Source organism: Oncorhynchus mykiss, chromosome 27 (assembly GCF_013265735.2).
Source record: "Oncorhynchus mykiss isolate Arlee chromosome 27, USDA_OmykA_1.1, whole genome shotgun sequence".
In the NCBI taxonomy this organism is placed as follows: domain Eukaryota; kingdom Metazoa; phylum Chordata; class Actinopteri; order Salmoniformes; family Salmonidae; genus Oncorhynchus; species Oncorhynchus mykiss.
The window spans coordinates 19,004,700-19,029,312 of record NC_048591.1 but is presented as its reverse complement, the minus strand read 5'-3'; the positions used below and the strand labels follow the sequence as shown (position 1 = coordinate 19,029,312).

The 24,613-nt window shown below is 42.3% G+C and overlaps 1 protein-coding gene across 4 annotated transcripts in view; it reads right to left on the bottom strand.

The window, feature by feature from the left end:
- The window catches only part of LOC110507690 (Golgi SNAP receptor complex member 1), a 55,512-nt gene that overhangs the window by 18,473 nt on the left and 12,426 nt on the right, over positions 1-24,613 (bottom strand). The gene's annotated exons all lie outside the window — the stretch shown is intronic.

Below are 24,613 nucleotides of genomic sequence, written 5' to 3'. Positions count from 1 at the left end.
GATGGGGAGTGTTGCTGCACAGCTATTTTCAGGTCTTTCCAGAGATGTTCAACCGGGTTCAAATATGGGCTCTGGCTGGGTCACTCAAAGAGAATCAGAGACTCCTGTGTTGTCTTTGCTGTGTGCTTAGGGTCGTTGTCCTGTTGGAAGGTGAACCTTGACCCAAGTCTGAGGTCCTGAGTGCTCTGGAGCAGGTTTTCATCAAAGATCTCTGTACTTTGCACCCTTCACCTTGATCCTGACTAGTCTCCCAGTCTTGATTGCTGAAAAGCACCCCCACAGCATGATGCTGCCACCACCATGCTTCACCGTAGGGCTGATGCCAGGTTTCCTCCAGATGTAACGATTGGCATTCAGGCCAAAGAGTTCAATCTTGGTTTCATCAGACCAGAGAATCGTGTTTCTCAAGGTCGAAGAGTCTTTAGGTGTCTTTTGGCAAACTCCAAGCGGGCTGACATGTGCCTTTGCCGAGGAGTGGCTTCCGTCTTGCAACTAACATTAAAGCCTGATTGGTGGAGTGCTGCAGAGATGGTTGTCCTTCTGGAAAGTTATTCCATCACCACAGAGGAACTCGAGAGTGACCATCGGATTCTTGGTCACATCCCTGACCAAGGCCCTTCTACCTCGATTGTTCAGTTAGGCTGGGCGTCCAGCTCTAGGAAGAGCCTTGGTTTCAAACCTCTTCCACTTAAGAATGATGGAGGCAACTGTGTTCTTGTGGACCTTCAATGCTGCAGAAATGTTTTGGTACCCTTCCCCCAGATCTGTGCCAACACAATCCTGTCTCTGAGCTCTATGGACAATTCCTTCAACCTCATGTCTTGGTTTTTGCTCTGACATGTACTGTCAATTGTGGGACCTTATATAGACAGGTGTGTGCGCGCCTTTCCAAATCATGTCCAATCAATTTAATTTACCACGGATGGACTGCAATCAAGAAGATCAATGGAAATAGGATGCACCTGAATGTATACCTGAAATCTGACCGATGTGTCTTACGTTTTTTTCACTGTCAGTCAAAGTCAGGCTTTCACCTAGATTCACCGGGTCAGTCTCATGGAAAGAGACTAACGTTTTGTACACTCAGTGTATACCTCACTTGAATATGAACACACACAGACAAAAATAGTACTACTTCTAACTTCCTACTTCCCAAGGTGCTCCAACCTACCCTCCAAACAAATAGCCTTGCTATCATTTCTAGTCCCCTTCACTCTGACACAGTACCAATCACCTCAGAGCTCGTCTCTTCACACACAGCAAATAAATAGCCTGCTGTTTAGTTGGTGTGTCACCCCATACTGTGTCAGTGCAGTGGCAGACCTGGCCCTTCATTCATCTGCAGCCTGAAGACAAACCAGTTGATGAAAACATTAAGCCTGGAGATCAGCACTGTTAGCAATGTGCTGTTAATCGTTATAAAATGGCCCCAGATGCTGCTGACAAGGCCCCCTTCAGTCTCTCTTCCTGCCCTATAGCAATAGTCTCTTATTGCTGTGCAGAGCCGTTTTCCATATGGTATGGATCTTTTTTTAACTGGTAAATTACTACTAGCTTACCCTAGACTCATGATTTGTTAAATATTTTTTTTGCTTACTAAATGATTCCATATGTGTTATTTCATAGTGTTGTCTTCACTATTAATCTACAATGTAGAACATGGTAAAAATAAAGAAAATCCCTTGAATGAGTAGGTGTTCTAAAACTTTTGACCGGTCGTGTACATTACAGCATTATGGATGCTAACCAATTAGAACGGAGCTAATGGTGTGGAATGGTGGAGGGATGGGATGACTGTTACAGTATATGGGCACTGGGCAGCATCTTACATTAAATATTGCTGTGATGGAAATACTGAAGGCATTCTGAAGACAAGGCAATCTGCTACTCCTGTAGCTCTGTGTGGCTTTTAAAGGAACACCCCCACCTCACCCTTTTCCTGAACAGACAGAGTGTGTGTGTGTGTGTGTGTGTGTTGACAGGTTAATTAAACCAGAGGTGTTGTTGTGATGTTGATGGACCCAGGCAGTAACATCTAAGCTGGAGATAATTACTGTCTGAGTAAATCATTTGTTTGGTTTTCTAGGCCCTGGATGACTAAGGGGTAAGCTGGGCTCAGGAGATCCAGGATCCTGCTCCCCTGAGTGGGGGAGTCCCCAGAGTATACTGTCCTACCCTGGAGGGAGAGTACATTGTGAAAAGAACTCTCCTCCATCTAGTCCCACAGAGCCTAATAACGTCACAGCATGCATACTCTCCTAGTGTCACGATCCCCCCTGTGGCTCAAGTTGCTCGTCAAAAACAACGGTCTCCGCACTTTATTTCCTAATTAGAATCAATACTGATAATGTTTCAGAAAAGCAAAAACAAAGTAGCAGTCAGTTCAGTCCTCCCTTCAGGGAACAGGACACCAGGGTATAGCTAGGTCATTGGTGAACAAATCTGGAACATTTCCAAACCGCCATTGTTGGAAAAATAATGATTTTATATTGTACCAGACAGGACGTGATTGTGATAGTCAAGCCAATTTGAATCATGTCGTACACAACAGTTCTACACCTTGGTGTCTCAGCTTTGCGCACGCACACGGATACCCACGGACACACTTCATCCCCTATTCCCCCAGTGATTAATGTCCTCCGGGGGGGGGGGGGGGGGGGGGGGCAGTAGGGGACGCGGGCGCAGCCATCCTTCATTCCTGTGCCACCTGGCTTTACTGAGAGAGACAGATCTATGATTAGCAAGGTCCTCTTGTTACTAAATGGGCTGACCAGTGCCTGGCAACCACATCTTTTATGGTTAGGACTTGAGGGAACAGCATGACTCAAGGAGAGGGAGAGTGGGAGGGGGGAGAAAGGAGGGAGAGAAAGAGGTGAGGGGGGATGGGCAGCACAACTCAAAGAGAAAGGAGGAAGGGTGAGTGCAGAGCTTTGCGGTCTTTAAGTTGGTCTGGCTCGTGTCCACGGGGAAGAAATATGGAGGTTGCCAAAAATGATGAATTAAAAGAGGGCTTGATAATCAGGGTGGAGAGTGAGTGTTGACAATACAGTAGGAAGTGTGTGTAGCTGTGTTCCCAAAGGAAACAGTTGTATCTGCTTATCAAACCATTACAGGTACAACTGCATTTAGTGAGCTGGTTTAACTAAACATGGATCATTATTTTCATCAATTCAGAAAACAACATTACCATTACGATGTCTTGATCCATGTTTGTATGATGTGTTCCTGTTTAAAAACGTACCATAACATTTTTAAAAAGGGGTTGATTCTCTACCCTTCTCCTGAAGTGTGCACTTACACACTCCCGTCATGGATTTAAAAGGAATGAACTGGTGTGAGGAATATGGTGGAAACTCCTTCCAGAAATGCTCGCACCAATTCAATGCATGATTGGGAGTGAACACCTCTGGAGAAGGGTATAGAATTGGAATATGAGGAGGATAGTGGGTTACTCAGGCAAAGTCATTGGTGGAGGGACACAAAGCCAAAAGGCCATGTCCTCATACGGGACCTGAACACAGTCACACCTCAGAATACCAGATGGGTCACACACACACACTTCCTTTCCCAATAGAAACTGTTCTAACCTTGCACTATTACAATAGCCAAAGCAGCACACATGTACCTCAGACATGGCCCATGGTACTAGGTCTGGATACTGTATTAACCATATTATATACTGTATTTAACATTTGTTGGTACAGTTTTAATATTTAGTCAAGAATAGATTGATGTTGCCCCAAGAGGAGATCAAAAATGATGTTTTAAAGCTTTGAATAACAACAAATGTCTGCCTGTCACTTTGGTAAAAGCCTGAGGAATGGGGCTGGAGAAAGACTCGCATTAATAGACAGAGCTATGGATGTGAAGACTGACCAAGTTATTTAATGGATATTTTGAAGGGTTCTGATTGGGTAATAGAGTTGAACTAAGCTTATGTGGAAAAAGTTATATTCTTCAAGAATAAAGGCTGAGGTGATGACAAAATGTAAAATCAGCCGGTGATTGTCAAGCAAATAACTGTCTCACGGTAATTGACCGTTAATTAACAAACACATTGAGCATCACCTGGCTTCCACACAGTCTACAAGCCTCTGATGCAGACCTTTGGAACTTCTACATTTTAAGTGTAATAAATCCATAAGATATAGTCTATACCATTCAATAAATTCATTATTTATTTTAGACAGGTCTAAAGAAACATAATATGAAGAAAATGTAGTCTATTTCAGAAGAAAAGAATAGCATACTGAGTTTTCCTTATGTTAGGTCCTGATCTGGCTATGCTATATGGCTGTGGGCTACACTAGTTCATTTAGCAGACAAGATTATCTTAGAATTCTGTGGCGTTATTTTATAGTTAGAAGAATATGATATTTTCTCCAAAAGTTGAGGGAATGAGCACAAGTGTTGGGCGGTTAACAAAGAAATAGGCACTCCTACATGCTTAATTTAGAGTTATTAACCTCTCTGGGATATGTGGGATGCTAGCGTCCCACCTGGCAAAAAGCCAGAGCGCCATATTCAAATAAATTACTATAAAAATCAAACTTTCATGAAATCACACACGTGTAGCTTTAATTTGTATCGTACGTGTTGTGAATCCAGCCAACATGTCAGATTTTAAAAAGGCTTTTCGGCGAAAGCAAACGATGCTATTATCTGAGGATAGCACCTCTTAACAAAGAGAGAGAAGCATATTTCAACCCTGCAGGCGCGACACAAAACGCAGAAATAAAAATATAAATCATGTCTCATCTTTGACGAGCTTCTTCTGTTGGCACTCCAATATGTCCCATAAACATCACAAATGGTCCTTTTGTTCGATTAATTTAGTCGATATATATCCAAAATGTCAATTTATTTTGCGCGTTTGATCCAGGAAAACACCGGTTCCAACTTGCGCAACGTGACTACAAAATATCTCAAAAGTTACCTGTAAACTTTGCCAAAACATTTCAAACTACTTTTGTAATACAAATTTAGGTATTTTTAAAAGTAAATAATTGATCAAATTGAAGACGGGATGATCTGTGTTCAATACAGGAAAAAAACAAACTGACGCTACCTTTCTGGTCACGCGCCTCGAACAAACAGTACACTTGAAGTGACCCTCGTTTTGAACAGGGCTACTTCATTACACAAAGGAAAAACCTCAACCAATTTCTAAAGACTGGTGACATCCAGTGGAAGCGGTAGGAACTGCAAGAAGGTCCCTTAGAAATATGGATTCCCAATGAAAACCCATTGAAAAGAGAATGACCTAAAAAAAAAAAATCTGAATGGTTTATCATTGTAAGGCTGCATGATGAGACTAATGATGATTTGAAAAAAGTAGCTTGAAAAGGCATGAGCTCTGCTTAGTTTTTTTGCGCAGAATGTATACTTGGTCTCATTCACAATTTGAGAAGCACTTGATAATGCTTCAAACTTCACGGCGGCATCCTCTTTGTGAGGCCATAATGCACCCTAAAAAAATCCATGTCTTTTGCAGCTCCTCTCCCTGAGTGGTGCCTGCTCTGAAGCACTTCTCACTAACACGGCTCTCCATCAAGTGATCTGGTCTTTCTCACAGGCTACAAGTGAAGACAGAGACAATGAAGAGGATCTTGGAAGAACGGTGCACATTCCTTTGTCAGCCAACAAGATGAGTAGGCCTAACGAACAGCAAAAGCATTAGCCTATGTCAATCTACTATCCCCCATAGTACAAAAGTTGACCTATTATATTCCGTGTGAGAAATAAATATTCCAAACATAGTCTGGGATGGTTGTGGGATGCGATAGATCCCAAATGAATACAACCGCTAGCATCAAAAACTTTTTTAAAGCATTTTAGCTTAAAATGTTGATAAACTACTAAGCTATTTCTTCACAATGTAAGTGCAGCAATGCGCACAGGGCAGTAGGCTATAAATGCGAATGTTCCGTTAGCGGGAAAACACCATTATCAAAAGTGACCACAAATGTGATTATGCATTTAATGCTTTTATTATAAAGGTGCATTTTTATGGTGAAAATGATCTTCCCCAAACTTGAAACTCATGCACTGCCAGTTAGCTCTACACCCCTGGTAAAGTGGATTAATGTGCTTAAGTTATTTGGCCACTTTAGTTGTGATACAAACCTTATTAAAACATATAGGCCAATGGGGGCTAGGCTACATGAGGTGTGTGACTATGATTTTTTACATTTTTATCATAAGACCCCTTGACTTTATCCACAATTTATTATGGTACAACCTTATTCTAAAATTAGTTTTTATTTGCATCAATCTACACACAATACCCCATAATGACAACGGAAATATCACATTTACATAAGTATTCAGACCGTTTACTGAGTACTTTGTTGAAGCACCTTTGTCAGAGAATACAGCCTTGAGTTTTCTTGGGTAAGTTTGGCACACCAGCATTTGGGGAGTTTCTCTCATTCCTCTTTGCAGATCATCTCAAGCTCTGTCAGGTTGGATGGGGAGTGTTGCTGTGTTTTAGGTCTCTCCTGAGATGTTCGACCGGGTTCACATTAGAAGTCGACCGATTAATAGGAATGGCCGATTAATTGGGGCCGATTTCAAGTTTTCATAACAATCGGAAATCTGTATTTTTTTTACACCTTTATTTAATCTTTATTTAACTGGGCAAGTCAGTTTAGAACACATTTTCAATGACAGCCTAGGAACGGTGGGTTAACTGCCTCGTTCAGGGGCAGAACGACAGATTTTTACCTTGTCAACTCGGGGGATTCAATCTTGCAACCTTACAGTTAACTAGTCCAATGCAATAACAACCTGCCTCTCTCTCGTTGCACTCCACGAGGAGACTGCCTGTTACGCGAATGCAGTAATCAAGGTAAGTTGCTAGCTAGCATTAAACTTCTTATAAAAAACAATCAATCATAATCACTTGTTAACTACACATGGTTGATGATATCACTAGTTTATCTAGCGTGTCCTGCGTTGCATATAATCGATGCGATGCGTATCTTTGCTCCAATGTGTACCTAACCATAAACATCAATGCCTTTCTTAAAATCAATACACAGAAGTATATTTTTAAATCTGCATATTTTGCTAAAAGAAATCCAGGTTAGCAGACAATATTAACTAGGCGAAATTGTTTCACTTCTCTTGCATTCATTGCACGCAGAGTCAGTGTATATGCAACAGTTTGGGCCGCCTAATTTGCTAGAATTTTATGTAATTATGACTTAACATTGAAGGTTGTGCAATGTAACAGGAATATTTCTACTTATGGTAGAATAAGATAAAGTAAGTTAGATAAAATACGTCTTGTTTTCGAGATGATAGTTTCCGGATTCGACCATATTAATGACCTAAGGCTCGTATTTGTGTATTATCATGTTATAACTAAGTCTATGATTTGATAGGGCAGTCTGACTGAGCGATGGTAGGCACCAGCAGGCTCGTAACTTATTCATTCAAACAGCACTTTCATGCGTTTGCCAGCAGCTGTTTATGACTTCAAAAGCCTATCAACTCCCGAGATTAGGCTGGTGTAACCGATGTGAAATGGCTAGCTAGTTAGCAGGGTGCGCGCTAATAGCGTTTCAAACGTCACTCGCTCTGAGACTTGGAGTGGTTGTTCCCCTTGCTCTGCAAGGGCTGCGGCTTTTGTGGAGCGATGGGTAAAGCTGCTTAAAGGGGGGCTGTTGTCGTTGTGTTCCTGGTCTGAGCCCAGGCAGGAGCGAGGAGAGGGACGGAAGCTATACTGCTACACTGGCAATACTAAAGTGCCTATAAGAACATCCAATAGTCAAAGGTTAATGAAATACAAATGGTATAGAGAGAAATAGTCCTATAATTCCTATAATACCTACAACCTAAATCTTCTTACCTGGGAATATTGAAGACTCATGTTAAAAGGAACCACCAGCTTTCATATGTTCTCATGTTCTGAGCAAGGAACTTAAACGTTAGCTTTCTTACATGGCACATATTGCACTTTTGCGTTCTTCTCCAACACTTTGTTTTTGCATTATTTAAACCAAATTGAAGATGTTTCATTATTTATTTGAGGCTAAATTGATTTTATTGATGTATTATATTAAGTTCAAATAAGTGTTCATTCATTGTTGTAATTGTCATTATTACAAATAAATAAAATTAAACAGATTAATGTCAGATTAATCGGTATCGGCTATTTTTGGGTCCTCCAATAAATCGGTATTGGCTGTGTGCTTAGGGTCGTTGTTCTGTTGGAAGGTGAACCGTCACCCCAGTCTGAGTTCCTGAGCGCACTGGAGCAGGTTTTCATCAAGATTTCTCTGTACATTGCTCCATTCAACTTTGCCTGGATCCTGACAGTTTCCCAGTCCCTGCCACTGAAAAACATCCCCACAGCATGATGTTGCTTCACCATACGGATGGTGCCAGGTTTCCTCCAGACATGACATTTGGCATTCAGGCCAAAGAGTTCAATCTTGGTTTCATGAGACAAGAGCATCTTGTTTCTCATGGTCAGAGTTTTCAGGTGCCCTTTGGCAAACTCCAAGAGGGCTGTCATGTGTCTTTTACTGTGGAGTGGCTTCCGACTGGCCACTCTACCATAAAGGCCTGATTGGTGGAGTGTTGCAGAGATGGTTGTCCTTCTGGAATGTTCTCTCATCTCCACAGAGGAACTCTAGAGCTCGGTCACAGTGACCATCGGGTTCTTGGTCACATTCCTGACCAAGGCCCTTCTCCCACAATTGCTCAGTATGGCCCGGCAGCCAGCTCTAGGAAGAGTCTTGGTGGTTCCAAACGTCTTCCATTTAATAATGGAGGCCACTGTGTTCTTGGGGACCTTCAATGCTGCAGACAATTTTTGGTACCCTTCCCCAGATCTGTGCCTTGACACAATCCTGTCTTGGAGCGCTACGGCAATGCTTTTCGACCACATGGCTTGGTTTTTGCTCTGACATGCACTGTCAACTGTGGGACCTTATATAGACAGGTGTGTGCCTTTCTAAAATCATGTCCAATCAATTGAATTTACCACAAGTGGACTCCAATCAAGTTGTAGAAACATCAAGGATGATCAATGGAAACAGGATGCGCCTGAGCCCAATTTCAAGTCTCATACTTATGTAAATAAGGTATGCTTTTTATACATTTGCAAACATTTCTAAAAACCTGTTTTCACTTTGTCATTATGGGATATTGTGTGTAGATTGCTGAGAATTTAAAAAAGATTTAATCCATTTTAGAATAAGGCTGTAACGTAACAAAATGTGGAGAAGGTTAAAGGATTTGAATACTTTCTGAAGGCATTGTATAATTCACAAGTGATAAGCTAATATTGTCACCCATCAGCAGTGGTGTAAAAATACTGAAGTACTACTTGTCTTTTTTGGGGTATTTGTTCTTTACTTTTTATATATATTTGTCAACTTTTACTTCACTACATTCATGAAGAAAATAGTGTACTTTTTACTCCATACATTTTCCTTCACACCCAAAACTACTAGTAACATTTTGAATGCTTAGCAGGAAAGGAAAAATGGTCAAATTCACACACTTATCAAGAGAACATCCCTGGTCAGCACTACTGCCTCTGATCTGGAGGACTCACTAAACACAAATGCTTTGTTTGTAAATGTGTGTGTTGCAGCGTGCCCATCTCTCCGTAAAAAAAAGATAATGGTGCCATCTGGTTTGCTTAATATAAGGAATTTGGAATGATTTTTACTTTGATACTTAAGTATATTTAAAACCAAATACTTTTACTCAAATAGTATTGTACTGGGCGACTTTCACTAGAGTCATTTTCTATTAAGGTCATTATTCTATTAAACTTTTACTCAAGTATGACAATTGGGTACTTTTTCCACCACTGCCCTACTATTCTTGATTTAATCTCGTCTTTATATATACACTAAATAATAATGTGTGAAATTCATTTGGATTTAGAATGGACCATTATAATGCACCCGTCTCAAAACGGAGGAAACAAACATGTGTTCTCTACACTTAAATAGCAAATGGAGGACTCTTTCCCCGTGGTTTATTTTCATGTGGTTTATTTTCATGCCAGACAGGTAGGCTATACACCTGCTGTAAATATAAGCAATGTGCTTAATATTAGGAAAGTTGAGAATAAATATAGTAGGCCTAGCCTATAGAAAGAGGATCCCATCAGCTTTCTAAGAGGCCATCACTCTGTATTCTCACGCAATTTCACAGCCTATAGAAATGTTGCACAACATGGGCTCTCACGAAGTTTGATTAGATTTTCAATTACATTTGCATTGATGTCAGAGATTACAGGGACAATAGTGCGCCGAGTACCAGGCAGTTTGATAGGCTACTAATGACCATCAGCAGCATCAGAGCTTGGAGAAAAACGAATTACAGTGACTAAATGGTCACGTGGAATTTGACTGCCATCATGACTCGTGACCGCCGGTGTGGCGGTAATACGGTCACCGCAACAGCCCTATTCAAGAATTAATGGCTATATATCAGAAAAGTTCCCTAAATGTACAAATCGCAGACTGTAGCATTAAAAGTTGCTACGACCAAATGCTTCCAGGGTTAAAGTCAACAACATTTATAAAAAGCAGTACAGGTACTTTAACATCACTGAACACACACAGCCACAACATTTCACCCAGTCAGCAGAAAAGGTCTATTGCACAGTTAACTCCATATAAGCCGTAATGTTGATCACGTTATTTTGGGCTCATCACAGGCACATCACAGAAACATCTCAGACAGAAAACGAGATGACACAAATCAACGTGAAGAAGCTCTCTCCACCCGGTAGAATGAAGGTTGAGTTTATTTATTTTGAGTTTATTTTATTTTTACAGGGACAGTGCACATTAATCAACGTTTCAGTAAAAGTGCCGGTTTTAGCCAGCCGGCTAATTTTCAACTGCAGTCCCTGGGCAGGTTATTAAAAACAATTACAATATAGACAATAGCAGCATAGAACAAGCAAGACATAGCAACATAGGACAAGCAAGACATAGCAACATAGGACAAGCAAGACATAGCATACAGACAGAGCAACATAGGACAAGCAAGACGTAGCATACAGACAGAGCAACATAAAATAAAAAGCAGCAAGACAAAATTCATAAAAGCAACAAAGTGTTTCCACACCTCACAAGCTACAGACAACAGACAACATGGAAAGCGGCAACACACAGCTAGGGACCATGTTCACAAATCTGATTGACCTTTAGCCATGTCTTCAAGCATTTTGTGAAAGTGTGATATGTGGGGCAGTTGTGTGTCTGATGGCAGTGTATTCCAGACATGGAAAGCTCTCACAGAGAATGCAGATTTACTAAAGGTGCTTTTCCTTAGGGGAACTATACAGTCACCTCTCATGGCAGACCTTGTGGATCTGCTGCCATATGTCTGGGTTTTCTGTTTAACAAAAATATTGAGTGGAGGGGGAGCCTAAGGATCTTGAATACAAGACATGCGTCGGTGTATTGCACAAGATTTTCCCAACTCAAGAGCTCATGCTTTCTAAGGATGTGACAATGATGATGGCTATTGGGCTTCCTATCAAGCACTTCGAGAGCCTGTTTGTAGACAGACTGAATAGGTTTTAATGTTGTACAGCAAGCTTGGGCCCAACTAGTCAAGCAGTATGTTAAGTGGGGGAGTATCATAGATTTGAAGTACAATTTTGCTACCTCTGTAGTCAAACAATTTCGTATAAATCGGAAATTAGCTAGGTTGAATTTGGTTATTTGAATTACCTTTTTCACATGCTTTTTAAAAGAGAGGTTGGAATCAAGTATGATGCCAAGGTACTTAGGTAAAGGTAATGTTGACCCTGGCACTACTGGCTCCTGTGGCCTTAGTAAACCTTGCCTTTTTACTGAGCTGACATCTACAACCATGACAACACCCAACCCAGCATCATTTAAAGCGTCTACCCCATTGGCCCAATGTCCGGCGTGCAAGTGTGCTGTGACATGGCCACTGACAGCAGGCTGGACGGTACTTCTACAGGCAATGGGATCACTACAAGAGGGTTTTGCAACGCAGATGGAGAATAGTGGCTGTCAAACATCTTCCATTTCACCCTGAGGAGAAGTAGAGTGTGGACATGGAGGACTTGAGGGAAACAGAGTGTTCGCCAAGTACTACTACTCCTCTGTGGGTCCAGGATCCGACGGCTACAAATCAATTTACATTAGCAGATGTCCCAAAGTGCTTATAATGCACATCACTGAATTCACCAATGGGGGAGCATGTGACACAGGTTTCCAAAATGCTCCACTTCTGACAGAACTCTAGATAAGCCTAGTGATCTAAACTGCGCTAGAGTTAATGGGGGCGTTCTGGTATAATATTTGTGCTCTGACAAGCCCTAAATGGTGTGTATATATGGGGAGTTGATGATTACTTCCTTCCAGTTGGTGTTCACCGGCGTACCTGGAAAGATGACTACTCTCAAATCTACTAAATATACCTGCTGTCTCTCTCTAAATCACCCAAATCAAACATCATGAGCTTGGAAAGTATTTGGCTAGAGATGAAGACATATAGGATGTAAGCCATATACAGGTGCCAAAATCAACATAGTGTCTTAATAGGGCGTTGGGCCGCCACGTGCCGCCATAACAGCTTCAACACGCCTTGGCATAGATTCTAGATATTTAAAAAAATTGTAGTGCAACATGGGTAAAATTAATGAGCCAATGAAAAGGTTTCATTTAAAAAAGGTCCAATGCAGCAGCTGTAATAGAGTTCCATTCAAAATGGGCAGAAATAGCTTTTTAGCAAAAAACCTTCAAGCAAGAATTTGGCTATGACTGTCTGGGAGTGGTCTGAGTGGGGAGGGGAAAACTGAAAACTAGCTGTTACTGGCAGAGAGGTTTGGAATTCCTTATTATTGGTCTATTAACTATGGTGACAGCTGGGTGAGGATAGGGGTGAGGGGGGTAAGGGGTGAGGAGGACAGCTTGGTGAGGGTAGGGGGTGAGGAGGGTAGGGGGCGAGGAGGGTAGGGGGTGAGGAGGGTAGGGGGTGAGGAGGGTAGGGGGTGAGGAGGACAGCTTGGTGAGGGTAGGGGGTGAGGAGGGTAGGGGGTGAGGAGGGTAGGGGGTGAGGAGGGTAGGGGGTGAGGAGGGTAGGAGGTGAGGAGGGTAGGGGGTGAGGAGGACAGCTGGGTGAGGGTAGGGGGTGAGGAGGGTAGGGGGTGAGGAGGGTAGGGGGTGAGGAGGGTAGGGGGTGAGGAGGGTAGGGGGTGAGGAGGGTAGGGGGTGAGGAGGGTAGGGGGTGAGGAGGGTAGGGGGTGAGGAGGGTAGGGGGTGAGGAGGACAGCTGGGTGAGGAGGGTAGGGGGTGAGGAGGGTAGGGGGTGAGGAGGGTAGGGGGTGAGGAGGGTAGGGGGTGAGGAGGGTAGGGGGTGAGGAGGGTAGGGGGTGAGGAGGGTAGGGGGTGAGGAGGGTAGGGGGTGAGGAGGGTAGGGGGTGAGGAGGGTAGGAGGTGAGGAGGGTAGGGGGTGAGGGGTAAGGAGGGGATGAGGGGTTGACAGCCACCTGACACAGCTGTTAGAGGTTGGGTAAATGAATAAAAAAGGCAAGGTAGCAAAAGGAGGAATGGAAGGAGGAAAGAAAGGAAGACTGCTCAGCTAGTAAATCATCAGGTGCAGAAGGGGGGGACGGGGACGATGACTGTTGAAGTGCAGCGGGAGCTAATTCATGGCATTTTAATATGTGCCAATGAAACGGAGGATGGATTTATGTGTTGCTCACTCACCCTCAGGCGATATGGTTCAGTTGTAGGGGAGGAATGGTAGGACAAGGTAGGGATGTGTGTATCCTTGCGGCAGCCACAGCAAAAACTAGGGTGTTCTCCATCCTGCCTCTTAGCTCAGTGCTGTGTTTTTGCAGTCATTAAAATCAGCCATCAGAGCAAAGCTAATTCCATGTGGTATTGTGATTTATCCTCTAGAAATCTACCTTTCTAGGAGCAAAAACTTTACCGCAAGTGCAGAGATCAATGACTCAGTGAAGAACTAATGTAACGTAACAACTGCATTGTTGAAGGCATCCACACTACTGCATACTGTCACACACTGTCCACAATGCCTCCTAAATCAGAAAGAAACTACTGGGGTTAACCTTCATAACTTTTCAGATAGTACAGTAGTTTCTGTCTTCATAACCTTTCTGAGACAATGGGGGTGAGTGAGATGATTGATGCCAGATTAGAACATCAGATAGCTAATTAAACAGGGGTGATCTGCCCCAGCTCTGCTATGAGGATGTCCGTTTCATTGATGGACTAAATAAGAGATATTGGAGATCGGTTTTTATTTTTGTTTCAAAAGTAACACACGGTCTTGCTACAGCTTCTCATTGGGACTGTGTGTGTGAGAGAGATATGTCCATGCTACTGAGAACTGACACAGATGGAGGGAAGGAGGGAGAGGAGGGAGAGGAGGGAGAAGGGAGAAATGGTCTGTGAAGGAGAGAGTGAGGTTGAGGGAATAGCGTGCAAAAGTGAAAAATACTTGACATACACAAATAATGAGGAACACTACTACTAATGCCAGTACCTACAGTAAAGGGTGTGACTGGCTCCATCTCTAATCACTCCTGAGCAGTTCATAGGCAAAGAGGAGGAGCAGCTGCCGCTCCCTCTGGTTCCCCAGGGTTCTCCCCACTCATGCTGATTACATTAGCATATCTGGAGCTAGCATAACGTGCACCAGAACAGCCACAGGAAGTGCAGTGGTCTGAGAGAGCGAGAGATGAAGGATGAGGCAATATAAAAGGAAAGAAAGCTCCAGTGGGAGACATGAGTATGAGCTTGCGTGTGTGTGAGATTATAAGTGAGACAGACAGAGAGAGTGAGGGAGAGGGAGCAGACAGAAGAGGATAACAGAGCAGAGCGAGAGAATGGAGGGAGATACAGAAAGAGATAGAAGCGTGGAGGGTAAAATTGAGCGAGGGAGGGAGGGAGGAAGAGAATGGAGAAAGATGGAGAGATATGAGAGATGGGATAGGTTGACAGAGAGAGAGAGAGAGAGAGAGAGAGAGAGAGAGGGAGGAAGATAATGGAGAAAGATGGAGAGATGAAAGATGGGATAGGTTGACAGAGAGAGAGAGAGAGAGAAAGAGAATGGAGAAAGATGGAGAGATATGAGAGATGGGATAGGTTGACAGAGAGAGAGAGAGAGAGGAAGAGAATGGAGAAAAATGGAGAGATGAGATAGGTTGATGGAGAGAGAGAGAGAGGAAGAGAATGGAAAAAGATGGAGAGATGAGAGATGGGATTGGTTGACGGAGAGAGGGAGGAAGAGAATGGAGAAAGATGGAGAGATATGGGAGATGGGATAGGTTGACGGAGAGAGGGAGGAAGAGAATGGAGAAAGATGGCGAGATATGGGAGATGGGATAGGTTGACGGAGAGAGAGAACGGGAGGGGAAGAGAAACATCTGAGCCTTACGTCCGTTTAGCGTCGATACTGCAGACATTCATTCGCCAGTGGGAGAGAGAGCATCAATGACAGAAAGTGAACAAGAGAGCAGGAAGGAGAATCTCTCATTGCTAGTCTCCACTTTCATTGAAAAACTGAGTGCTGAGTCATTGGCCCGTTGGCCCCCAGCTAGGGCTGTTACGGTGACCATATTATCGCCACACAGGCATCACGAGTCATGACGGCAGTCAAATCACTGTAATTAGGCTTTTCAAATCATCATTAGAATCACATCATGCAGCCTTAGAATGTATTAAAAAAATAAATAAACACAGTATAGCCCAATGTATGTATCACAACTAAAGTTACATAATTAAGTCTAAATGAAGCATATAGGAGGACCTGTTTCTTTGTTCCACTCAACACAGAATAGCCACCATGTGCACAAAAGATCCTTTCTATTTTATTCAGCTATGTTCATACTATAAAATAATGCCAAGGAATTCTAAGCAAATCTTGTCTGTTAAATGAACTAGTGTAGGCCACAGCCATTTGGCCATTCTTTTCTTCTGAACTAGACTACATTTTCTTCATATTATGCTTCTTTAGACCTGTAAAATAAATAATGAATTTATTGTGAAGGTGTAGGCCATTTTACATGGATTTATTACACTTAAAATGTAGAAGTTCCAAAGGTCTGCATCAGTGGCTTGTAGGCTGTGTGGAGGCCAAGTTATGCTAAATGTGTTTATGTTAGAGGTCAATTACTGTTAGACCGTCAGTTATTTGCTTAAGTTATTTTCTTGATCACCGGTTGACAAAGTTTCAAGACCGCCATAGCCCTACCCCCAGCCATCTTGGCTTCTTCTGTCCCCAGCCGCTACGGACTGAGACACTGATTTAGTGTGGAAATTACCTCAACATTATCCATCCCTGAGAAGGTTACATCCCAATAGAAAAGAGGACTGGATCCTTTGCCTCTTTTCTGTCCCAAACAGCACATCACTAATAGGAACATGTTAGGTCTTCAAGCAGTACAGGATTCTGCTGGATGCTAGACTGAAATGGCCAGGGATGGATGATTAAATGGCTGGAAACAGAGAAAAGCAGAGAAAGAAAGCAGGAGAAAAGGAAAGGAGTAGAGGGAGGGAGGGAGAACAGAGTGAGAAAGCGAAAAATCTGTAAGAGAGCTGCAATCAGCAGAACCACAACCAACATCAGTTCCAGTCACTCTGGACTGATTGGTCCTGCATCATGCTCCTCCTTTCCTCTCATTGAATCATGACCTTCTCTTTACAGACGGAGAGGGAGGGGAAAGGGGAGAGAGAGAAAGCGAGAAAGGAAGAGGCTATGTAATGGAAAGAGCGCATGAGTGAGACTAAGAGCGTGCATATGTCAGCGAGAGACAAAGACCTAAACAGTACGGCACAACACACTTCCAAGGCCCCAGCCAAACCTGATTAAACAAAATGTTCTTCTTAGGGACAACAGACTATCCCTCACTCCTGCCGCCCCCATCCTCCTCCTCCCTGAGAGAGAGGGAACAAGGGAGTAACATAGCAGAGGAGAAAACATGTCACAAGAGTTCCCCTAGTCATTTTGGTACACAGGGATAAGTCCACTCTCCAACTTCACACAGCCAGTCACCTTATATCCAGATCTGATTACAACATGGATGTGTCTTAATAGTTATTACATGTGCTGTCGTCTGATTTTAACATAGTTGTATATGCTACAACCTTCAACCTGGTGTTTTCAGATCCCCTTCCAATCAATGAGTATCCATATCCAAAACTAGGCTTCTTCACCGTTCACAAATACTAATGACTTCAAATGGGACAGTGGAGAATTGTCAATAATATTTCTCACAGTGACACCAAGCAGGGGTACCAGGAAGTATTTTATGTTCTGTGTGTTTTCATATGGGGCCCATTCATTTAGTCTGTTCGTCAATGAAATATTGTGTTTGTCCTTTTGAACTTTTATCCTGCCATAACTGGCTACAATACTATTGCAGCTCTGTGGGTGTAACATTTGACAATTTAGATACTTTCTGGAAACAAAGCCCATATTATAAAGCAGGATGGGATCCACCCAAATCATTTAGGTTCCTGGATCCTTTCACAGCATTATAAGGCTGCTTTGAGACGATGACCCAAGCCCAGCTCGGTTAATCCCTACCATTGTGTCGCTGAGTTGTCATAATGCTTCAGCAAATGTACATTATCCCAGGGGCATTGGAAGACAATGTAAGTAACTTAATTTGTCCCTTTAACTGCCCTGAATGCCTCTGCTGATCCTACAGCTATTGTATGCAGTAATCATATGCCTATGAACCAGAGTTATACTGGTAGCACTGAGGCGGTATGCCCTAGTAGGAAGTCCACTGTTTGTAGTGTACCCTGCACTAACACAAATAAACAAGTTAATAAGGTTCATGAAATCAATTATTTGCTAGTATCAGATGATTCATATTCTGACAATCTCTGAAACTCACTTAGATAATACATTTGATACAGTGGTAGCAATACATGGTTATTAGACCTACAGAAAATACAGAAATTCCAAAAGGTGGAGGTGTGACCGTTTATATTCAGAACCACATTCCTGTAAAGCTTAGATAGGATCTAATTTTAAATACTGTTGAAGTAATATGGCTACAGGTTCATCTGGTTCACCTAAAGCCCATTATGGTGGGAAGTCGCAATAGACCACCAAGTGCTAACAGTCAGTATCTGTGTGAAATGCTTGATAAATGTATGTGATATTGTGGACATTTTACACATGCTTTTATTATAACTAATTTCTGTGTTCCATTCATGTGCTGCTCTAATAACCAATTTCTGTGTTCATGCAAGTGACTGATTGAACGAATCCTCACTTATCAGTACGCCCAGACCTTGTTTTGAGAACAAAAGGTCTCAGTTTTAAGGTCTCAGCTTAGAGAAAAGAAGTCTCGTGAGGTATTGGTCTGTCACATGAATGAAACAAAACAGTAATGATGATTTATGCTACATCATGCAAATATAACTTGTCTGCTGCTGGAAAAACGTACAGTTGAAGTCAGAAGTTTACATACACTTAGGTTGGAGTCATTAAAACTTGTTTTTCAACCACTCCACAAATTTCTTGTTAACAAACTATAGTTTTGGCAAGTCGGTTAGGACATCTACTTTCTGCATGACACAAGTCATTTTTCCAACAATTGTTTAGACAGATTGTTTCGCAGTATCACAATTCCAGTGGGTCAGAAGTTTACATACACTAAGTTGACTGTGCATTTAAACAGCTTGGAAAATTCCATAAATTGATGTCATGCTTTAGAAGCTTCTGATAGGCTAATTGACATAATTTGAGTCAATTGGAGGTGTACTTGTGGATGTATTTCAAGGCCGACCATCAAACTCAGTGCCTCTTTGCTTGACATCATGGGAGAATCAAAATAAATCAGCCAAGACCTCAGAAAAAAAAAATTGTAGACCTCCACAAGTCTGGTTCATCCTTGGGAGCAATTTCCAAATGCCTGAAGGTACCACGTTCATCTGTACAAACAAGTATAAACACCATGTGACTACGCTGCCATCATACCGCTCAGGAAGGAGACAAGAGTATTTAGTCAGCCACCAATTGTGCAAGTTCTCCCACTTAAAAAGATGAGGCCTGTAATTTTCATCATAGGTTCACTTCAACTGTGACAGACAAAATGAGAAAAGAAAATCCAGAAAATCACATTGTAGGATTTTTTATGAATTTATTTTCAAATTATGGTGGAAAATAAGTACTTGGTCACCTACAAACAAGCAAGATTTCTGGCTCTCACAGACCTGTAACAACTTCTTTAAGAGGCTCCTCTGTTCTCCACTCGTTACCTGTATTAATGGCACCTGTTTGAACATGTTATCAGTATAAAAGACACCTGTCCACAACCTCAAACAGTCACACTCCAAACTCCACTATGGCCAAGACCAAAGAGCTGTCAAAGGACACCAGAAACAAAATTGTAGACCTGCACCAGGCTGGGAAGACTGAATCTGCAATAGGTAAGCAGCTTGGTTTGAAGAAATCTGTGGGAGCAATTATTAGGAAATGGAAGACATACAAGACCACTGATAATCTCCCTCGGTCTGGGGCTCCATGCAAGATCTCACCCCGTGGGGTCAAAATGATCACAAGAACGGTGAGCAAAAATCCCAGAACCACACGGGGGGACCTAGTGAATGACCTGCAGAGAGCTGGGACCAAAGTAACAAAGCCTACCATCAGTAACACACTACGCCGCCAGGGACTCAAATTCTGCAGTGCCAGACGTGTCCCCTTGCTTAAGCCAGTACATGGCCAGGCCCGTCTGAAGTTTGCTAGAGAGCATTTGGATGATCCAGAAGAAGATTAGGAGAATGTCATATGGTCAGATGAAACCAAAATTGAACTTTTTGGTAAAAACTCAACTCGTCGTGTTTGGAGGACAAAGAATGCTGAGTTGCATCCAAAGAACACCATACCTACTGTGAAGCATGGGGGTGGAAACATCATGCTTTGGGGCTGGTTTTTTGCAAAGGGACCAGGACGACTGATCCGTGTAAAGGAAAGAATGAATGGGGCCATGTATCGTGAGATTTTGAGTGAAAACCTCCTTCCATCAGCAAGGGCATTGAAGATGAAACGTGGCTGGGTCTTTCAGCATGACAATGATCCCAAACACACCGCCCGGTCAACGAAGGAGTGGCTTCGTAAGAAGCCTTTCAAGGTCCTGGAGTGGCCTAGCCAGTCTCCAGATCTCAACCCCATTGAAAATCTTTGGTGGGAGTTGAAAGTCCGTGTTGCCCAGCAACAGCCCCAAAACATCACTGCTCTAGAGGAGATCTGCGTGGAGGAATGGGCAAAAATACCAGCAACAGTGTGAAAACCTTGTGAAGACTTACAGAAAACGTTTGACCTCTGTTATTGCCAACAGAGGGTATATAACAAAGTATTGAGATAAACTTTTGTTATTGACCAAATACTTATTTTCCACCATAATTTGCAAATAAATTCATAAAAAATCCTACAATGTGATTTTCTGGATTTTTTTTCTCATTTTGTCTGTCATAGTTGAAGTGTACCTATGATGAAAATTACACGCGACTCATCTTTTTAAGTGGGAGAACTTGCACAATTGGTGGCTGACTAAATACTTTTTTGCCCTACTGTATACACATGAGATGAGTAATGTAGGGTATGTAAACAAAGTGGCATAGTGATACATGTATTACATAAAGATGGCAAGATGCAGTAGTGATATAGAGTACAGTATATACATATGAGATGAGTAATGTAGGGTATGTAAACATTATATTAAGTGGCATTGTTTAAAGTGGCTAGTGATACATTTTTTACATCAATTTCCATTATTAAAGTGGCTGGAGTTGAGTCAGTATGTTGTCAGCAGCCACTCAACAACATAACAGCCAAACCAGCTTTGCTGGGGCGAGTAATGTTCAGTGGGCTGTTCTCTCAGATGTCTGGAAGTAGCTGGGATCAACCCAGAACGCACGGATCAACCCTTAAAGAGATGGGTGGGGCTAAGGCTTAAGAGGGGGTGAACAATGCTGAATGGGTGTAGACAAAGAGCTCTCCAATAGTAGTACCAAAACATTTAAGGAGAAGTTTATCTAAAGTTCCATACATAACACTTGTATTTTCATCAACATTTATAATGAGTATTTCTGTAAATTGATGTGGCTCTCTGCAAATTCACTGCATGTTTTGGAACTACTGAACATAACACGCCAATGTAAAATTAGGTTTTTGGATATAAATATGCACTTTATCGAACAAAACATACATGTATTGTGTAACATGAAGTCCTGTGAGTGTCGCCTGATGAAGATCAAAGGTTAGTGATTCATTTTATCTCCTTGTGCTTTTTTTTTACTCTTGTCTTTGGCTGGAAAAATGGCTGGGTTTTTCTGTGACTTGGTGGTGACCTAACATATTCGTTTGTGGAACTTTCGCTCTAAGGAATTCTTGAAATCCCACAATGTGGCTGGATTAATGAGAATTGTATCTTTAAAATGGTGCCTAATACTTGTATGTTTGAGAAATTTGATTTGTGAGATTTCTGTTGATTTGTATTTGGCACCCTGCAATTTCATTGGCTGTTGGCGAGGGGTTCCTCTAGCGGAACGTGGTTCCCAGACAGGTTAATATGGTCAAATTCGGAAACTATAATTTCAAAAACAAAACGTTTATACTTTCGGTGAAATATGGAACCGTTCAGTATTTTATCAAACGAGTGGCATCCAGTCTAAATATTGCTATTACATTGTACCACCTTCAATGTTATGTCATAATTATGTACAATTCTGGCAAATTAATTACGGTGTTTGTTAGGAAAAAAGGGTCTTCACACAGCTCGCAACGAGCCAGGCGGCCCAAACTGTTTGCTCTGCTCTGCCTCTGCTTGCACCGAACACAAGAGAAGTGACACGATTTCCCTAGTTAATATTGCCTGCTAACATGACTTTCTTTTAACTAAATATGCAGGTTTAAAAATATATACTTGTGTATTGATTTTAAGAACGACATTGATGTTTATTGTTAGGTACATTGGTGCAACGACAGTGCTTTTTTCACGAATGCGCTTTTGTTAAATCACCCCATTTGGCAAAGTGGGCTGTGATTTGATGAGAAATTAATAATCACTGCATTGATTATTTGCAATGCAGGACAAGCTAGTTAAACTAGTAATATCATCAACCATGTGTAGTTAACAAGTAAATATGTTAAGATTGATTGTTTTTTATAAGATAAGTTTAATGCTAGCTAACAACTTACCTTGGCTCCATGCTACAGGTGGTCAGCCTGCCACGCAGTCTCATGGAGCGCAATGTAAATAGGCCATAATTGGCGTCCAAAAATGCCGATTTCCGATTGTTATGAAAACTTGAAATCGGCCCTGCCGATCAACCGGTCGACCTCCAATGCATACCCCACAAGACATGCCACCATAGGTCTCTTCACAGTCCCCAAATCCAGGACAAACTATGGCACAGTACTACATAGACACAGTACTACAGAGCCATGACTGCATGGAATTCTATTCCACACCAAGTAACTGATGCAAGCAGTAAAATGTTATTTTTAAAAACACTTTATGGAACAGCAGGGACTGTGAAGCAACACAAACATAGGCACAGGCATACACACACGATAACATACGCACTACACATGGATTTTGTGTTGTAGATATGTGGTAGTATTTAACCTTAATTTATTTAACGAGGCAAATCAGTTAAGAACCAATTCTTATTTACAATGACGGCCTACCCCGAATGATGTTGGGCCAATTGTGCACCACCCTATGAGACTCCCAAATACAGCCGGTTGTGATACAGCCTGGAATCGAACCAGGGTCTGTAGTGACACCTCTGGCACTGTGATGCAGTGTCTTAGACCGCTGCACCACTCGGGAGCAGTGGTGTATTGTAATGTTTTTAAAATTGTATAACTGCCTTAATTTTGCTGGACCCCAGGACAGTAGCTGCTGCCTTGGGAGCAGCTAATGGGGAGCCATAATAAATACAAACAGTGTATCTGTACAAAGGTTAACAATATTGAATTTGGAGTTAGTAATGAATAAAAAAATATATACCTCCTGTAGGGACAGTGCTCTTGAAAGGGTTCTTCAAAACACAGCCTCTGCATTTCTGGCCTGGGCATGAGGATTCTGTGTGTGTCCATTTTCATCTGCCAAGGTAAGGTTTACCTCCTGTAAAGCAGTGTACTTAGGGCAAGGAGTTTTTCCTGACCATGGGAAACTGGGCACGCAAACACACACCCTACCTCCCATTTCCACTGGTCTACGCAGCAGAGCTGCAAACCTTGATGGGAAGCATTTCTTCCTTTGGCATCTTGTGTCTCTAAACCGCTATAGGCCATTACCACAGCAGCCAGTAACACATTTCATCCCTTCTTTCCTCCATCCCCCTTTCCTGCCCTCTCTTTAATACAATAGATCTAAGGTAATAGAATCAAGCCCACGAAGCTCCAGCTCGCTCTCCTCTCCTCAGTCATTGGTATAGTAGGGGAAAGTCCTCTCTGTTATCTCCTGTGGTTAACATCATATTGTGCTGCTCCCAGCTTGTCATGTGATTGAGGCTGTATACCCATACCGCCACAGCAACTATCACCAAACTTTCCTAGATTGTATTGCATGTCTGAACTGGCATAGATATTACTCAGATTACAGATAGCCTCCTCTCTTAAAAGACAGGTTCTGGGAATTGGTCTCGGACAGGTTTCGAAACCAACCAAGGTCCTCTACAAAAGCATTGCGAGACTGAGAACTAGACCCAGACCAACTCTACGTGCCATCTTTTCTCAATGTAATGAGGGCAATAATAACATAGGCACTATGCAGCTGTGACATTGACAATGGATATTATAAATTATATTGCACATCTATAGCATTTCAAATGCTGCAGTTCTGCCTTTCGTATAATGTTAACCTGAGATTGAAAAATACACATACTGAGCAGCTGTCCCCATGCCCTACTTACTGTCTTGTATTGTTAAATCACATTAAATGTACACTACAATAGGCTGCTAGTACAGGGTAATGTGTTTGTAGGGGTTTTGTATGGCTTTAATGTTCTGCACCGGCAGTTATTTTCATGGTCCTTCTCTTCTTCCTTTCATCCACAGAGGGGGAAATTGACTGCTTCACAAACGGAACCCAAACCTGCATCAGCAGCACCTGAATAAATAAAACCCAGTCAAACAGGTCTTCCACCAGCACAGCGTTTTGGAAGGATTCCTTTGGTACTAAAGTAAACAGCACACAGAATGTAATGCTGGTGATATCAATGCTGAGAAGTGGGCCCTACCGTCCGAGGCAACTGCTGAGAGATACAAAAACCATGGGTCCCCTTACACCAACTTTACTATGAAACACGATATATTCAAAAATATGTGGACACACCTTCAAAATTAGTGGATTCAGCCATTTCAGCCACAACCGTTGCTGACAGGTGTATAAAATCGAGCAAACAGCTATGCAATCTCCATCGACAAACATTGGTTGTAGAATGCCTTACTGAAGAGCTCAGTGACTTTCAACGTGGCACCGTCATAGAATGCCATCTTTCTAACAAGTCAGTTCGTCAAATTTCTGCCCTGCTAGAGCTGCCCCGGTCAATTGTAAGTGCTGTTATTGAGAAGTGGAAATGTCTAGGAGCAACAA